This window comes from Camelus bactrianus, chromosome 19 (assembly GCF_048773025.1).
Source record: "Camelus bactrianus isolate YW-2024 breed Bactrian camel chromosome 19, ASM4877302v1, whole genome shotgun sequence".
NCBI classification, from domain to species: domain Eukaryota; kingdom Metazoa; phylum Chordata; class Mammalia; order Artiodactyla; family Camelidae; genus Camelus; species Camelus bactrianus.
In genome coordinates, this window is record NC_133557.1 from 9020724 (window position 1) to 9035952 (window position 15229).

At 48.3% G+C, this 15229-nt stretch overlaps 1 long non-coding RNA gene across 1 annotated transcript; it reads left to right on the top strand.

Moving 5' to 3' along the window:
- The first annotated feature begins 8243 nt into the window (after nucleotides 1-8243).
- Nucleotides 8244-14886, top strand: LOC141574036 (uncharacterized). Its single transcript, XR_012500582.1, has 3 exons — nucleotides 8244-12051; nucleotides 12931-13006; nucleotides 13214-14886. It is a non-coding gene; the product is annotated as an uncharacterized LOC141574036 (long non-coding RNA).
- The last annotated feature ends 343 nt before the right edge of the window (nucleotides 14887-15229 follow it).

Genomic DNA, 15229 nt, shown 5'->3' on the forward strand with positions numbered 1-15229 from the left:
AGGCTTTGGCATCACTGTATTTTAAAAACTGTATAGATACTTTTTTTTTCCAGAGAAAACCAAGTTAAATCATGTTACATACAAGACAATATCTTTTTGAAATTACTTCACTGCTTTTTGATTCCAGGAAAATGGTGGAGGGGAGTGGGTGGCTTGGAGAAGGTAAGAAAGATTTTGGCCAGTTTTCCTAGATGGGGTGGAGGAAGCCACAGAAGTTTGGCATGTCCTGCCACCTACCCTAAGCATGATTAGCCCTTCAGGGCCCTGTGGTGGGACGCGAGTCTATGGAGTAAAAGTGGCGGGACTGGGGGAGGCCCCTCAGTCTACTTTACAGACTTGGACCGCAGAGGCTTCTGGGAGCTCCTTCCACGGCTGGTGCGCATGCGTGGGAGTGCGCTGACAAACGTCTTGGCATTTAAGAGACAGCCAGCCGGTCCTGGTGTGTAAGGGCCGAGTAGAGCTTCGGCTTTTTAGTTCTGGCGTGATGACCAACGCAAGCTCCTTTACTTCGCGGGGACAGCAACTTCTGAGGCTCCTCTGAACTGGGTGTGATTGAACCGAGCCCTGACTGGGAGCCGTGCTTGTAGGTATCTCGTGGGTCTGCGGGCGATGAGGACGCAGGCGCATGGAATTGGAAATCAGACTTGAGGGCGTCCACATGGAATGTGCAGTTCTCCTCGTCATGTTTGCAGTTCCCTGGATTCCAGCTCTGTGCTCTGCAGTCTCTGCAGGAAAAGCTAGAGGAGGGCACAAGCTAACAGAGAGGTGGAGGCCTGGGCTATGGAAGGGAGTGCATGAGAGAGGGGAGATAGAGAGGGTTAGGCGTCGGATGTTGGATGGCTGGGTTCTAAGTCCAGTTCTGCCATTCTGTAATGGGGGCAGTCTCCAGGTGCTTAACCTGGTAAGTGTATCTTGCTGAGGTGGTTTCAGAATGACTAGTATGTGTTCCATAAGAAATGTGACTGAATCAATCAACTGGAGAATTTCCTTTAAAAATTTTTGTAAAGCTGGTTTGGTGGTACTGAATTCTTTTATCTTTTGTCTGTGAAGCTTTTGAATTCTCCATCATATCTGAAGGACAGCTTTGCTGGACAGAGTATTCTTGGTTGTAAGTTTTTCCCTTTCATCACTTTAGATATATTGTGCCACACTCCCTTCTGGCCTGTAGGGTTTCTGCTGAAAAATCAGCTGATAACTTTATGGGAGTTCCCTTGTATGTTATTTGATGTTATTTGTTGCTTTTCTCTTGTTGATTTTAATATTTTCTCCTTTTTTTTTTTTTTTTTTTGTCAGTTTGATTGCTATGTGCCTCAGTGTGTTCCTCTTTGGGTTAATCCTTTGTGGGACTCTGCACTTCCTAGACTTGGGTGACTGCTTCTTTTCCCAAGTTAGGGAAGTTTTCAGCTATTATCGCTTCAGTAATTTTCTCATGTTCTTTCTCTTTCTCTTCTCTTTCTGGGACCCCTATAATGTGAATATTAGTGCACTTCATGTTGTCACAGAGGTCTCTTATTAAGCTATTCTCATTTCTTTTCATTCTTTCTTTTTTCTGTTCTGCAGTAGTGATTTCCACTAATCTGTCTTCTAGATCATTGATCCATTCTTCTGCCTCATTTAGTCTATTCTTGGTTCCTTCTAGGGTGTTATTCATTTCAGTTATTGTATTCTTCAACTCTCTTTGGGTATTCTTTGTATTATCTAGCTCTTTACTAAAAACTTTACTCTGTGTATCTTTTCTCCTCTTGAGTTCTCCGAACATCTTCACAATCATTAAACTCTTTCTCAGATAGACTGCCTATCTCCTCATCACTTATTTCTTCTGGGATTTTATTTTGTGCCTTTGCCTAGAGTATATTCCTCTGCCATCTCATACTGTCTAACTTTCTATTTGTATTTTTAGGTAGATTAGTTATGTTTCTTGGCCTTGGAGAAGTGGCCCTTTGTGGGAGACATCCTATGTGTTCCAGCAGTGCACTCCTCTCTTGTCACCCAAGGGCCAGGGTTCAGCTGGTCCCAGAATAGAGTCTGGCCTGTGTTTGCAGATTCCTTCCACAGGCTTTGGGATTGTTGTTTTCTTACTTCTGGTATCTGCCCCCTATTGGATAAGGCTGGACTAGAGGCTTGTGCAGGCTTCCTGGCAGGAGGAGTAGGTGCCTGCCCACAGCTGGGTGGAGCTTGGTCCTGGCCCTCTGGTGGGTAGGGCTGTACCTTGGGGCATGTCTAGAGGTGGCCCTGGGTTCAGTAAGTCTGCTAATGGGTGGGGCTGAGTTCCTACCCAGTATATTGTTTGGCCCAAGGCTTCCTAGCACGTAAGCCTTCAGGCTGTTGGGTGGGGCTAAGTCTTGGTGCTAATGACCCAAGCAAAATATCAACCTCCAGGAAAGCTCATGTAGATGAACACTCCCCGAATGTCTGCCACCAGCTTTTATGTCCCCAGGGTGAGCCACAGCCTCCCCCTACCTCCCCAGGAGGACTTCTTCCAAAACCAGCAGGCAGGTCTGGCCCAGATTCCTATGAAGTCACTGCCTCTGCCCTTGGACCCGGCGCACAAGAGATTCTGTGTGCACTTCCCAAGAGAGTGAAGTTTCCCTCAGTCCCTTGGGGCTCCTGGAGTTAAACCGCACTGGCCTTGAAAACCAGATGTTCTGAGGGCTCCTCCTCCCAATACCAGAACCTTGGGCTGGGGAGCCTGACGTGGGGCTCAGAACTCTCAGTCCTGTGGGAGGGCCTCTGCACTTTAATTATTCTTCAGCTTGTGGGTCGCCCACCTAGGGGGTATGGGGCCTGATTATATCACAAGCATGCCCCTCCTACCATCCCACTGTGGTTCCCTCTTTATGTTTCCAGTTGAAGAAGATCTTTTTTGCTAGGTTTCAGGCTTTTTTTTTTTTTTTTTTTTGATGGTTGTTTACCAGTCAGTTGTGGTTTTGTTGTAGTCATGAGGGGAGACGAGTTTGTGGTCTGACTGCTCCACTATCTTGACCAGAAATCGACTAGGTACATTTTAAAAGAAGCTTATGTCTGAACAGAAACCAATATAATTAGTGTTTTTCATGTACCTTGGTCTGAGCATGTGATTGGTATATGATAGAGCAGATCAATTCAGGTAAATATGGAAGAACCCATCCTTTTACTCAGATTTTATCCTAGCCACACCTTGAAATAAGTACTTAGTGATACATCAAGTGTTCCTTCCTTGGGTCAAAGAACAGGAACTTTGAGAGCAGAAATAGCAGTGGTGGTGGCAGGAGCAAGTGTAGTCCATTAGCTCTCGGGGTTTGTCAGGAAGGAGCAGAGGATGGTGACAATCTAAATGAAAGCATAGACAAACCAGAATGGAATACTACTCAGCAATAAAAAGGAATGAACTGCTGATATACCCAATGATGTGGATAAATCTTCACAGATATACCAGGTAAATGAAGACAGACTTTTATCAAAGAATACACTATGTGATCTTCTTTATCTGAAACTAGAAAAAAAACAAGTCTAATCCATAGTGACAGAAATCAGATTACTGCTTGTCTAGGCCTGGGATGGGAGTAATTGATTGGGAAAAGGCACAGGAGAACCTTTGGGGATGATGGAAATATACTGTATTTTGACTGTGGTTACATGTTTATACCTTTGTGAAAATTCATGGAAATGTGCACTTTAAATGGATACATTTTATTGCATGTAAATTATACCTCAAAAAGTTGACTTAAAAATTAAAATTATGGGGCTTCCATTTCCAAACAAGATGGAATAAGTGGATTCCATCCTATTCCTTCCACTTACTACAACTAAAAACTTGACAAAATACGTAAAGCAACTATCAAAATACTCTGACAGCGGGAAAAAGAAGGTGGACTGGCTAGGAAACTTAGGTCTCAAGGAATGACCTAGCCAGGAGTCCTCAGGGGTTTCATTAGAGGAGGCCACAACCCAAAACCACCACCAACACAGACCGAGTCTCAAGGAAAGCCTACTTCCTCCAGTCAAAGGACTGGGCAGGACAGACCTTTAGACAATACTTGCTGTTCTCCAGGCAGGCACCATAAAATAAGCCCCAGCCCTCCCCCTTCCAGCCGGCTCTGGGGAGACAAGTGTGGACCTTGCTGACCATCCCTGCTGTGCATTAATGTGTGGGTAGCCCTCCCCTCCTCACACCGAGGGCTGGGATGTGGAGCTCTGTTGGTTAGCTCCACCCTGCACTAATGTGATCAGAGAGGACACTCTTCTCCCCACCCCATGGAGTTCTGTGAAGAGTGCAAACTCACTGGATGGGCACAGTGGCAGGATGGAGATGACAGAGGAAAGAAGCAATGAATCTGAAGATAAGCCAAAACAAATTACACAACCTGAGCAAAGAAACAATAGGTGAGAAAACCAACAGAACTTCAGGGGCCTCACAATACCAACATACATTTATGTCATTGGAGTCAGAGAAAGAGAGGACAAAGAGTGCAGTGCAAAAAATGTACTTAAAGAAAGAATAACAGAAAAAGTCCCAAATTTGGCAAAAGAACATAAACCTACAGATTTAAAAGGCTGAGTGAACCCCAAACTAGGAAGACATAAACAGTCCCCAAATAGTATGCAATGAAATCCAAATTTATAGAGAGCAGAATGGTAGATTCCAGGGGCAGGGCATGGAGGAAATTGAGAGATATTGGTCAGAGGGCACAAACTTCCAGTTAGAAGGTGAATAAGTTTGGTGCTCTAAAGTACCGTATGGTTAGTATAGTTAACAATACTGTATTATGTACTTGAAAGTTACCAAGAGAGTAGATCTTAAATATTCTCACTACAAAAAAGGAAATGGTAATTATGTGAAGTGATACAGGTATTAACTAACCCTATTGCAATATATGAGTGTATCAAATAATCACACTGTATACCTTAAAATCATTTGCAATATACGAGTGTATCAAATAATCACATTGTATACCTTAAAACTTCCACAGTGTTATATGTCACCACTATCTCAGTAAAACTGGGGAAAAAATAAAATGCAAAGTGGAAAGGAAAAAAAAGAAACCTGGAACAGAATATCTGGGAACTGTGGGACATTTACAAAAGATGTAACATACACATAATGAGAAAACCAGAAGGAGAAGAGAGAAAGAAGCAGAAGACATATTTGAAGTAGTAATGGCTTACAATTTTCCAAAGTTAATGATAGACATAAGACTACAAATCCAGGAAGCTCAGAAAATACCAAGCAAGATAAATACCAAAAAATCTACACCTAAGCATATTATATTCAAATGTAGGGAACCAAAGACAAAGAGAAAATCTTGAAAGGAGCTGGAGGTGGGGAAACCTTACCTGTAGAGGAACAGGGATGAAAATTACATTGGACTTTTTCATCAGAAACCATGCAAGCAATAGAGGGCGGTGTGAGATATCCAAATGTTGGAAAAGATAACCCTCAGCCTAGAATTTTGTATCCAGCAAAGTTATCATTCAAGAATGAAGGAGAAATAAAGTCTTTCTCAGACAAACAAAAACTGAAGGAACTGTGGCCAGTAGACCTGCCTTGCAAGAAATGTTAAAAGAAGTTTTTCAGAGAGAAGGAAAATGATACAGATTGGAAACTCAGATCTACATAAAGAAAGGAAGAGTATCAGGAAAAGAAGCAATGAAGGTAAAATAAAATCTTTGTTGCTTGTATACCTACCTAACCTTATAGATGGTTCTTTGTTCAGAGTAATCAGAGGCCACGGCTCCCTGTTCTGGGCTCCCTACACCTTCCCTCATTCACCCCTTTCTGGGGATGCCCAATGGTTAAATCTTGTTAAGATCATCAGAACAACACTTACCATGAAAGGAGCGCAGTGGAGTACCGCGGCTGGCCAGAGGGAGGCCGCCCGGTGTGGACAGTGAGGGAGGTGTTGTCTGTAGAGAGTTTAGAAGCAATCATGAAACCACCGAAAGTTGGCTTGCTTTTTACTATCACTCTGACAGGCAGTTCTAACCAAAGGCCGTGATTAAATTTCTCCTCCTGGTAAACTCTTTGGTGAGTCTAGGTTCTGAATAGTCACTGTGGTTACTGTTAAATTTTAATAATGTGATATTAGCACATTTTAAAATGACTCTTCCTGTAATAAACATGGAAGTTAATCCAGAGAACTTCATTATACACTTGGCTCCCGGCACACGCAGACCCAACTGCCGGCATTTGTTTCAAGTTTGATAACAATTTGTAATGGTTAACTCAGCTTCAGACACAGTTGGTGCACCACCCGGTGTTCTGTATACCCCTGCACTGAAACAGCAAATGCGAAACACACAGTGACAGCACTGATTGTGAGAGGAAGAAACAGGCATGAGAGGGACCTCATGCTGTCATTCCACGTGCAGATCACACTCTGAGCATCTTGGATTCACTCTTGTGCAAGTGTTTCTTAATGTGTTGTTTTTCCTTTTGGGAAAAAAAAGACATTACTGTGACTTAAAAGTATTAATTCGTTACTGTTTTCCTTTGCACTGTAATATTGTATTTATTGATTTAGTTCATTATTTTTCACTGCCACAATTACATATATGTCAAGACTAATAAAAGAAAATTTTCATGGTCTGAATTTCTTTTCTGGTCATTATTCTTATTATTTATTTTGTGGTGATTAAGGATAATAGTTATGTTGCCTAGAGGAGGGGCAGCGAGAAAACAACTGATCGTGAAGGCTGATTCCGTGTCAGGCTGTGCTCAGCCCTGAGCTCACCTGAAACCACATCAACCCCATGAGAGGGACTTTTGCAGCCCATTTTACAGGTGAGGAAACTGAGGCTCAGTGATGGGGAAGGGAACCCAGGTTTACACTGTTAATAAGTGGCAGGAAGCATATTCAAACCCAAGGTTGGCCCAAATCCAAAAGTCCAAAGTCTGAAATGCCAGCAAGCGTTGAGACCCTGCCAGAGCTAGACCCGCGGACATGGATTGGGGTGATCAGGGAGGTTCTCTTGGAGGATGGGGTGCTGGGAGGGTCCATGGGGGGCAATGAAGAATCAGGACCATGTGGGGAGTCAGAGAACAGAGGTTCCAGCCCGAAGCCTGGTCACTCCCTGGGTATATGACCTTGGACAAAGTCCCTGGGCCTTGGTGTTTCCTCTCGAGTTTTCAAAGGCCCAGGATTCCACAAATCAGGCCAAAACAGTGGTCTGGGCAGTGAGCTTAGCTGGTGAGTGAGTATAATCTTTCCTTGCCCCACGTTTAAGAGCTGGACCCCCAAGACCCCCTGGGCTTCCCCACCCCCCACCACTGGGGTTAGGAGCCCAGCCGCTGGCTGTTAACTCCAGGTGGCATTAGGGTTAAAAACATAAGCATGAGCACTGGACAGGCCTGACTTTGAGCCCCAGATCCACCACCTCCTTCTCAGGTGCATGACCTTGGACATGCCGCTTCTTGTTCCTGTTCTCAGTGTCCTAAACCGTACTGTAGGGTCATCATTTTGATCTCAAAGAGGAGTTGTGAGAACTAAACAAAATAATAATACCTGATATTTATTGAGCAGTTACGATATGCCAAAATGTTCTGGGAGTTTTACATTGATTTTTCTCATTAAATCTACTCAACAACTCTGTGAAGCTATTAGTCTCATTTCTAGACGTAGCAGTTGAGAAACAGTGATGATGTTACTCGCCTGAGGTCACACCTCTGTTCTGCTTAGATCAGTGAATGTCCGACAGGAAATATCTCACAGTTACAGTCATAACCAGTTCTGACACGTGGGTTCCCCACACACATCTAAACATTTCTGGAATGAGGATGTGTCCCACAATTGATGTCCAAAGAACATGCCAACCAACAGTCAGAGGGTGAGTTTGGTGTTCTCACTGTTTGCTATCCAGTTGTTTGGGTGACTGGGATCGAGACTGGTGGAATTTTACCAGCCTGGATCCCTAATTATTACTTAAAGTGAATTCTAAAATGATGCCACCTAGAAATAAAAGGTTATCAAGTGTTCTGAAGGCTATCAACAGCCAGGCAAAATAAAAATTGCTAAGTTCATCCAAAGAAGATTTAGAGTTGAAATGTGAAGACCTTTGATCAAGTCACCAAAAGAGGCCAAGACGTGCAATTTTAGAGATTAAAAACATACTATTGTCAGTTTTTTAAAGAGCACACCTGATATGCTCCTTTTTTCACCAAAAAGTTGTTGAATAGATATATTTACCTTTAAAATGCCATCTTACAATTCACAGTATCATAAAATCAGGTAAACCCAACGAAACAGTCTTCTGGTTGTGAGCAACAGAAACCCACTTCAAACTGGCTTAAGTGAAAAGTGCATTTTATTGGACTTAGAAAATCTAAAGGCAGGCAGTTGGCTTCAGGCACAGCTGGGTCAGAGGGATTACACTGCAGCGTCAAGGCCTGATTTCCTGGCTCCCAGCTCTGCCTTCTCTGCAAAGGCTCCCCCCCCAACAGAGGCAGGATGGCCGCCAGCAACTCCAGCTGCCAACCCTCCCAGGTTTGATGCTTCCAGACTTCTCAGCATTTGGGACAAGTCCTAAGCCTGACTGCCGGTAACTGGAATGGGACCACATAACTACCCACTGGACAGTTCCACTGGAGGCTCAGGGAATGGAATGTAGGCATTGGCCTGGCCAGGTCACTCTCCTTCCTTTGGAGTCAGGGGTAGAGTCCACTCCACCCACTGTACAAGGCTGAGGGGAAGGAGGGAGGCTTCCCTTGAGGAAGACTGGGGGCTGATACCATAGGAGGGGGAAGTGGATGCTAGGTGGCCCCCAAATAACAGCCATCTTTGGAAGCTAATAATTGGTGATGAAAGGGAGGTTCAGAGAGTTGACTTGTACCAGATCATCCACCTGGCAGCTCAGGTGACCCCAGGAAGGGAAAGCATCATTGTCAGACCACCTGTCAGAGTGGGAAGAGTCCTTGAAGGTCCCTGGTGTGGTAGGGGTGGGAAACTAGAGACCCAGAGAGGGAGAACGACTGGTCCAAGGTCATACAACAGCCCCTAAGTGGGGGTAGGGGGTGAAGTAAAACTAGACCACAGATCGCAGGTTCTTGGTTCCCCATCCGGTGCTCCCAGCTGGCTTCGTGAGGGCCCAAGGGAGCTTTGAGGCAGGGGTTCCAGTTGGTTCATCATTCTTGGAAGAGAAGCCCCATCAGCCTCTGGGGGAAGTGCTTTCTCCCACAGATGTAGTGGAGTGTCTTGAACAACTACCCCACCCCCTTGCCTTGCAATCACCACTGCAGTGAAGTCTTCCCAGTCTGTCTCAGGAGGAAGGGAGTTGGGTAAGAGGTGCCCTAGATTCCCACAGGCTTTCCCAGTCATTGATGGCGCCCATCTGAGCCTGTATAAAAAAACAGGAAGCGCAGCTCCAGGCCCGCGCCTCTACCTGTTCCAGCTGCCCATGCCTTCTGAAGATTCTGGAGCCATCACCGACCTGCTGGGTCTTCCCGTGTCCTCCGCGGTCCTGAGAAGGGCCAAATCTTCACCCAGCCTGATCCTAAGAAACCTGCACTGTTTCCTCACCTTGTCTTCAAAGCCTAGAACCGCACAAGCAGGAACCCACCAGCCCTGCTGTCTCTGGAAATTCTCTGTGGGCGGGGTTTGGGTGCAGCAATGTGATTGGCGGTGAGAAGGAGGCCTGTCTTAAAGTTTTATTTGCATAATAAGCATGTCCTTTTATCTAGATGGTGCTTCTTTTTGGATGGTGATTAGGAGGGGCTTAAGCACTCACCAGTCCACCCCTTGGTGCCACTACTGTTACAGCCTATTTAAATTAGAGGAACCACACCTAACTCAGTGACAGGGCACCAGGGGTGAAAATCCAGGCCCCTCGAATAGTGGGAAAGACGTATGGAGTCGGGGCTGGGCACATGGACATCTTTCCAGCATGTTAGGACTTTAAACAAGGCATATATTTATGACATAGGAAGCTATCAATGCTTTAAGTGAAAAAGGAAATTTATGAGAGTGTGTGTGTAAAATTTATGGTGGTTAGAGCACAGGAAATGGAGCCAGACTACCCATGTTCAAATCTTGCTTTCACCTCTTACCTCGGACATTTTATTTAAATTCTGTACCTAAATTTCTTCATCTGTAAAGTGGGGGTATAATAAAGGGTAAGGTGAGGATTCCAAGAGATTATCCATCTAAATCTCTGAACGCAGGTCCTGGCATACAGTGAGTGCTCAGATTATGTTAGTCGCCTGCACAGGGACCTGGTTCCCACGGTCTCTGTGGCGGCCAGGCCGGAGTTGGCCCCACCCTGTCTCCGGAACCCAACAGCCCGCTGCTGCCACAGCCCATTGTTCCCCCTTCCTGCTCAGTCCCGCTCCGGGAATCCGGCAGGAGCAGCTCCCGCCCCCGCTGCTGCGCATCCGGACTGCGGGCGCCCTCCCCCGCGCCACCGCCGCCTCGCGCTCAGCCAGGTCCCTCCCGCCACGAGCACGGATCTGGGGTTGCGAGCGAGCACGGGGCTGAGAGCCCTGAGGCCTCAGTCCTACTGGCCCCAGTTCCCTCTCTGGAAAAATCGAAAACAGTGAAGGTACCCACCTCCCAGGGTGGCCTGAGGGTTAAAATGAGATCGCGCGGGCAGGAGGCCGAGCTCCATGCCAGCCTTCCTACCCTGAGCACAGATATCTTCAGTTTTACCGGCTCCCTGGGGTCAGCTTTCAGAATGCTGTGGCAGGTCAGGGTGCAAGGGCGACCCGTTCAGCCCTAGTGTTTGGGCCTGAATTGATTTCTTAGATCACGCTGCCTCTCACCCACCACCCCAGGCACCTTTTCCCCAGCAGGAGGCAAAAAGTGGGTGAGAGGGCTGGGCAGCTTTCCCAGGCTGGCAGCCGGAAGAGACAGAATCTGGAGTCCTTGAATCCTGGTTCTGCTACTGAATTACTGTGTGACTTTGGGCAAGGATCCCCCTCTCTGTGCCCCAGGTTCCCCCCTGGTTACAGCACTGACTAACTGGGTTACTGTTTGACCCCTCCAGGGCTCAGTTTGTTCTGTCTGCCAAATGACCTGCCTACCTAGATTAATGAGCGAACTCCTGATCTCGGGATCTTTCTTGTCTTTCTGCTGTCCTCTCTCCCATTTCTCTGCTCAGACAAGGAACTGTGCCACCAGCCTGGGGCTGGCTCTGTGAGGCTTCTGAAAGAGCACACCTGAGCCTTAGCAGCAAGTCTCTCTGTGCTGGGCAGGACCAGGATCCAGTTTTCAACGTGTTTTCTGTCCACGCCCACCCCCAGGAAGCAGAGTGGACCTCCGTGTCCACGGGTTGGCTTTGACTTGACATGGAGGACACAGCATGTTGAGTGACAATTGTGCAGGAGTGAACCCTCTGTCATCAGAGGGAGTTTACTCAAGATGTGAGGAGAGAGAAGGACCTGGGGCTTCCTTACATCACACCACAGCTTCAAAGCCTCACCCTGTTCTCAGAGTACCCTCCTGCTGCCTTCACCCTCCCAGGGACGTTCCTGGCCATACCTGCCAGCCTCTGTCCATCGGGCTCCTTCCCTCTCCTGCTCCCCTCCTCTTGCTCCCTGATCTTGTGAACCACCGCAGGAACCCCCAAATCTTCTCTTCCTACATAACAACTGACCTGTTCCCACTTCCCATGGGGGCAATCATGGGTGCTTGGATGCCCCCATAATCTCCGTCAACTCCCCCTGAACCATCCCAAATGAACAAGGTCACCCCCAAAGAAATCTTAGGAATATTTTGTTCTTTGTGAACACACAGTCTTCAAATGAGCCCCTTCCAATCTACCTCCCCCAAACCCCTCTTTGCCAAGCTCCTGCTCTCACATTTGCCCACCCAAGTTCACCAAGGGGCTCAGGAGGGCAAAGGGTCTTCCACTGAAAACATCCTCTTCCGTGGAAGGCTGCTGGGAGTATAAAGTCACATTTCCCCATGTTACTCATGTATTTTAATTACTCTTCACTAGAATCTGCCGATTGGGAAATAGTGTCCCGATTTTACAGAAGAGGAACCTGAGGTTCCTGGCGGGACTGAAAGTTCTGTCTGGCATGATAGTCCCAGGCTCCGGAGCGTCAGATGTCTTTCCTTCTCTTCAGCCCCGGAGGCCCAGGTAGGTCCCATCTGGACTCAGTGCAGCCTCTCCATCCCCTAGGTCAGAGCTGCTCCCTCTGCCCCTGCACAGGTGATCACAGCCACTTGGCAGACACCCCAAACAGAGGTCTGAGTTGGTCCTTAATGTCATTCGTCCTGGGCCCTGGAGTGAGGGGACTTGAGAGCCCTGCCAGTCCTTGATGGATGTGTAGGGTGAGTGAGAAATAACTTTGTGTTTGGAGCTGCGAAGATTTGGGTCATTTGTTACTGTGGCATGACTTTGCCTTGACTGGTACACATCTCCAGAAAGCAAAACCAAGATGGACCAGAGACATGATGTGGTGGACTTTCTGTCTCTGGAGATCTGCTCTGTATCCCTTTATGAGATGGTACGTCAGGTGCAGCCACAGAGGAGAGGTTCAGAAAAAAACAAAGGTTCTTCTACGCACGGGTCCTAGAGACAGGAGGCAGCACACCCTGTGCGTAGAAAAACACCAGGATGGCCAGGAGGGGGAGGGGAGAACGCTTAGACCACAGCCTTCATTGGGGTTTCTGTGGGAAAGTCAGGGCAGGGCGGAGTGAACAGTTTAGGACCGTCTAGTGTGGATAATTTCGGCAAGCTCTGAGCTATAGGGGTGCTCTGTAGTTCCTGGGTACCTGGCCCTGGGATAATTAAGGCTGAGGAGTGTGGCCTCCTGGGGTACACAGCCTGATAGAGTTACGGCTTGGGATTTAGGATGCTCAGTACCCAGGCTGGGTACCTGTGTTGTCTCAGGCCCAGCAGTGGCCAGGTGATGCTGAGTTGGCCCTTTGTTGGATCTGAGCACTTCCTGACAGGAGTGGCTGAGACTGCTTCTTGCCTACCCAGGATCCATGCTCCCCTTTTCCTTTGTAACAGAACCCCAATATTATCTGGTGGAGCCAACAGACTCCGTTTCCCAGCCTCCCCTGAAGCCTTGTGGCCTCCTGACTAAGTAAGTTGAAGTCTACCTGGTGGGCTTCCCAAAGGGTCTGACTCAGCTGGAGGGTCTCTGTGCCCTGCTTCCTGCTGCAGGAATGTCGCTGTCACATCTGCAGCCCCAGCAGCCATCTTGGGTGGTGCAGGTGGCACGTGGTGAGTGTGAAAATTGGGAAGACTGGGAAGAATGTTTTAGTATCTAATTAATAAAATCTCCTATCAGAATCGACTGTCCAGGAAGATGTGCCAAGAGTCTCATGTGGTTTTGTCCCCAGCTAGTGAAACCCTGCTATATCAGGTGAGTCACAGGAGGGGCTGGGAGAGACATCTCTGGGTGGGCTGGATGGACTGAGGACATTTCTCCAGCCATGGAGGAGGGCAAGTCTTTGGCAAAGCAACACAGACAACTGGAGAAGCGGGGCTTTGAACATACATTCTAGAGCTCTCCTTGCCTTCCTTCTCCTGCCCAGGTCACACCAGGGCCCATGCACCCCCACCCCACAGCCTCCACCAGGAGCTGGCTCTCTGCCAGGCAAAGATAGGAGGGACGGGTGCTCCCAGCTGGCTCTCCAAGCAATCTTCGGAAGGGCAGCCAGGCCTCCCCAAGAGGTCAGGCAGAGAATCAGTGAGAGAAGCCCGATGAGGGAGAGACCCCAGCCCTACAATGACTGACTGCTCCCTGAGCCAGGCAAATCCTCCCACCCTGACATAGGTTCCCCAGCTATAAAATGGGGTAATAACACTCACCCTGCCTCCCTCCCAGGGATGCTGAGGGGTCATCCTGCTGAGCCAGGAGACATGCAGAAGGCAGGGGAAAGGCAAGTGTGCAATCTGGCAGGGTGGGGTCTGGTAGCAGGAAGCAAAAAGCCATGACGTATGTCCTGGTGTCACCAGCCCTAGCTCAGGCGTCTGACGTATTTAGGTTCAACAGTGCGACCTGTCACTCATGCATCTGTAAACTGGGTGTTATTCCTGTAGATAAGGATTGAAGCTAACACTTGGGAAACACCTGGCACCGTGCCTCAGGAGCTGGCGGGGCTTTACCACCATTCCTGGTCTTGGTGGACATTCGCATTCTTATCGGCTGCCCTGTTTTCCAGCTGCCTTCCCAGGTTGGGTGAATCCCCTACCTAATGCCGCTTCTGGTAGGGCAGTTTTCCAGCATGCTTTGCAGTGAGGGCTGGGCACAGGACCCAGGCTCCCCCAGTCACAGGCCCCCGGCGCAGACCTTTTGGGGGAATCATGACCCAGGGAAGCGGGAGCACACAGCCCCACTTTGGCAGTGCCAGCATCCAGTGTCTGGAGTCATCGGGGACAGAGGTTCTGCAGGGACTGTCAAGTCTGGGTGTCAGCGGGACAGGCTGCCACACCAGTGTCCCAGGGTTGGGGGCTGGGGGTGGTCTGGGCCTTGAGGCCCCCAGGCCGGGCTCTGACTTTCTCAGAGCTTGTGGGCCCCAGTAGCTTTAAATTACAGTTCTTTTCCTGCTTAAGTAACCCGCAGCTGGTGTCAGTTGACGGGCGACCACAAACCCCGGCTGACTCCCCTCCCCCGGCCCAAAATGCTGACACTCCCTTTGAAGACAGCTCTCTGAACTGCTGACCTTTCCCTACCCCGAGTTGCTAGTTTCTGTTTAGATGTTTCTCCTGTGCCTCTGGCCAAAAAGCTTGGCTGCGGCAACCAGCTTTCACCAGGGAATTACAAAGTTAGACCCAGGCCCAGACTGATAAGGGTGGCTTGCACTTAAGGGAGAGCACACATTTGCAAGGGAACAGCAGACAGATTCTGGGTTCAAGTCCCAGTTCCATGACTTACCACGTGTGATCATGGGCCTACGGCGTACCCTTTCTGAGCCTCAGTTTCCTTATTTGTCACAACATGCAAACAGTCATTTTTTTATTTTTAGGGGGTTAATGGCGGTAAGGGATGGAAAGCCCCTGCCTCCAGGCTTAGCACACTGTAGGCACTGGATCCGGGAAGAAACTGGGTCAGGAGGGAGCAAGACAGTAGTTCTCACGTTGCGTTTGTGTCTGAATCACCCAGAGAGGTAAGTCAAATGCAGAGTCTGATGCAGCAAAGCTGGGTGTGCCCCTGATATCTATATTTTTAACAAGTGTCCCCTGCCAAGAGGTCTCTGTTGCAAGTGGCTGGGGCCACTGCAGTTGGAGAAATACAGGATCGGAGGGGGAAGATGGAGGAGGCGAGGGCCCAGATGGCTGGGCCATCAGAGCAGTGGGGCCT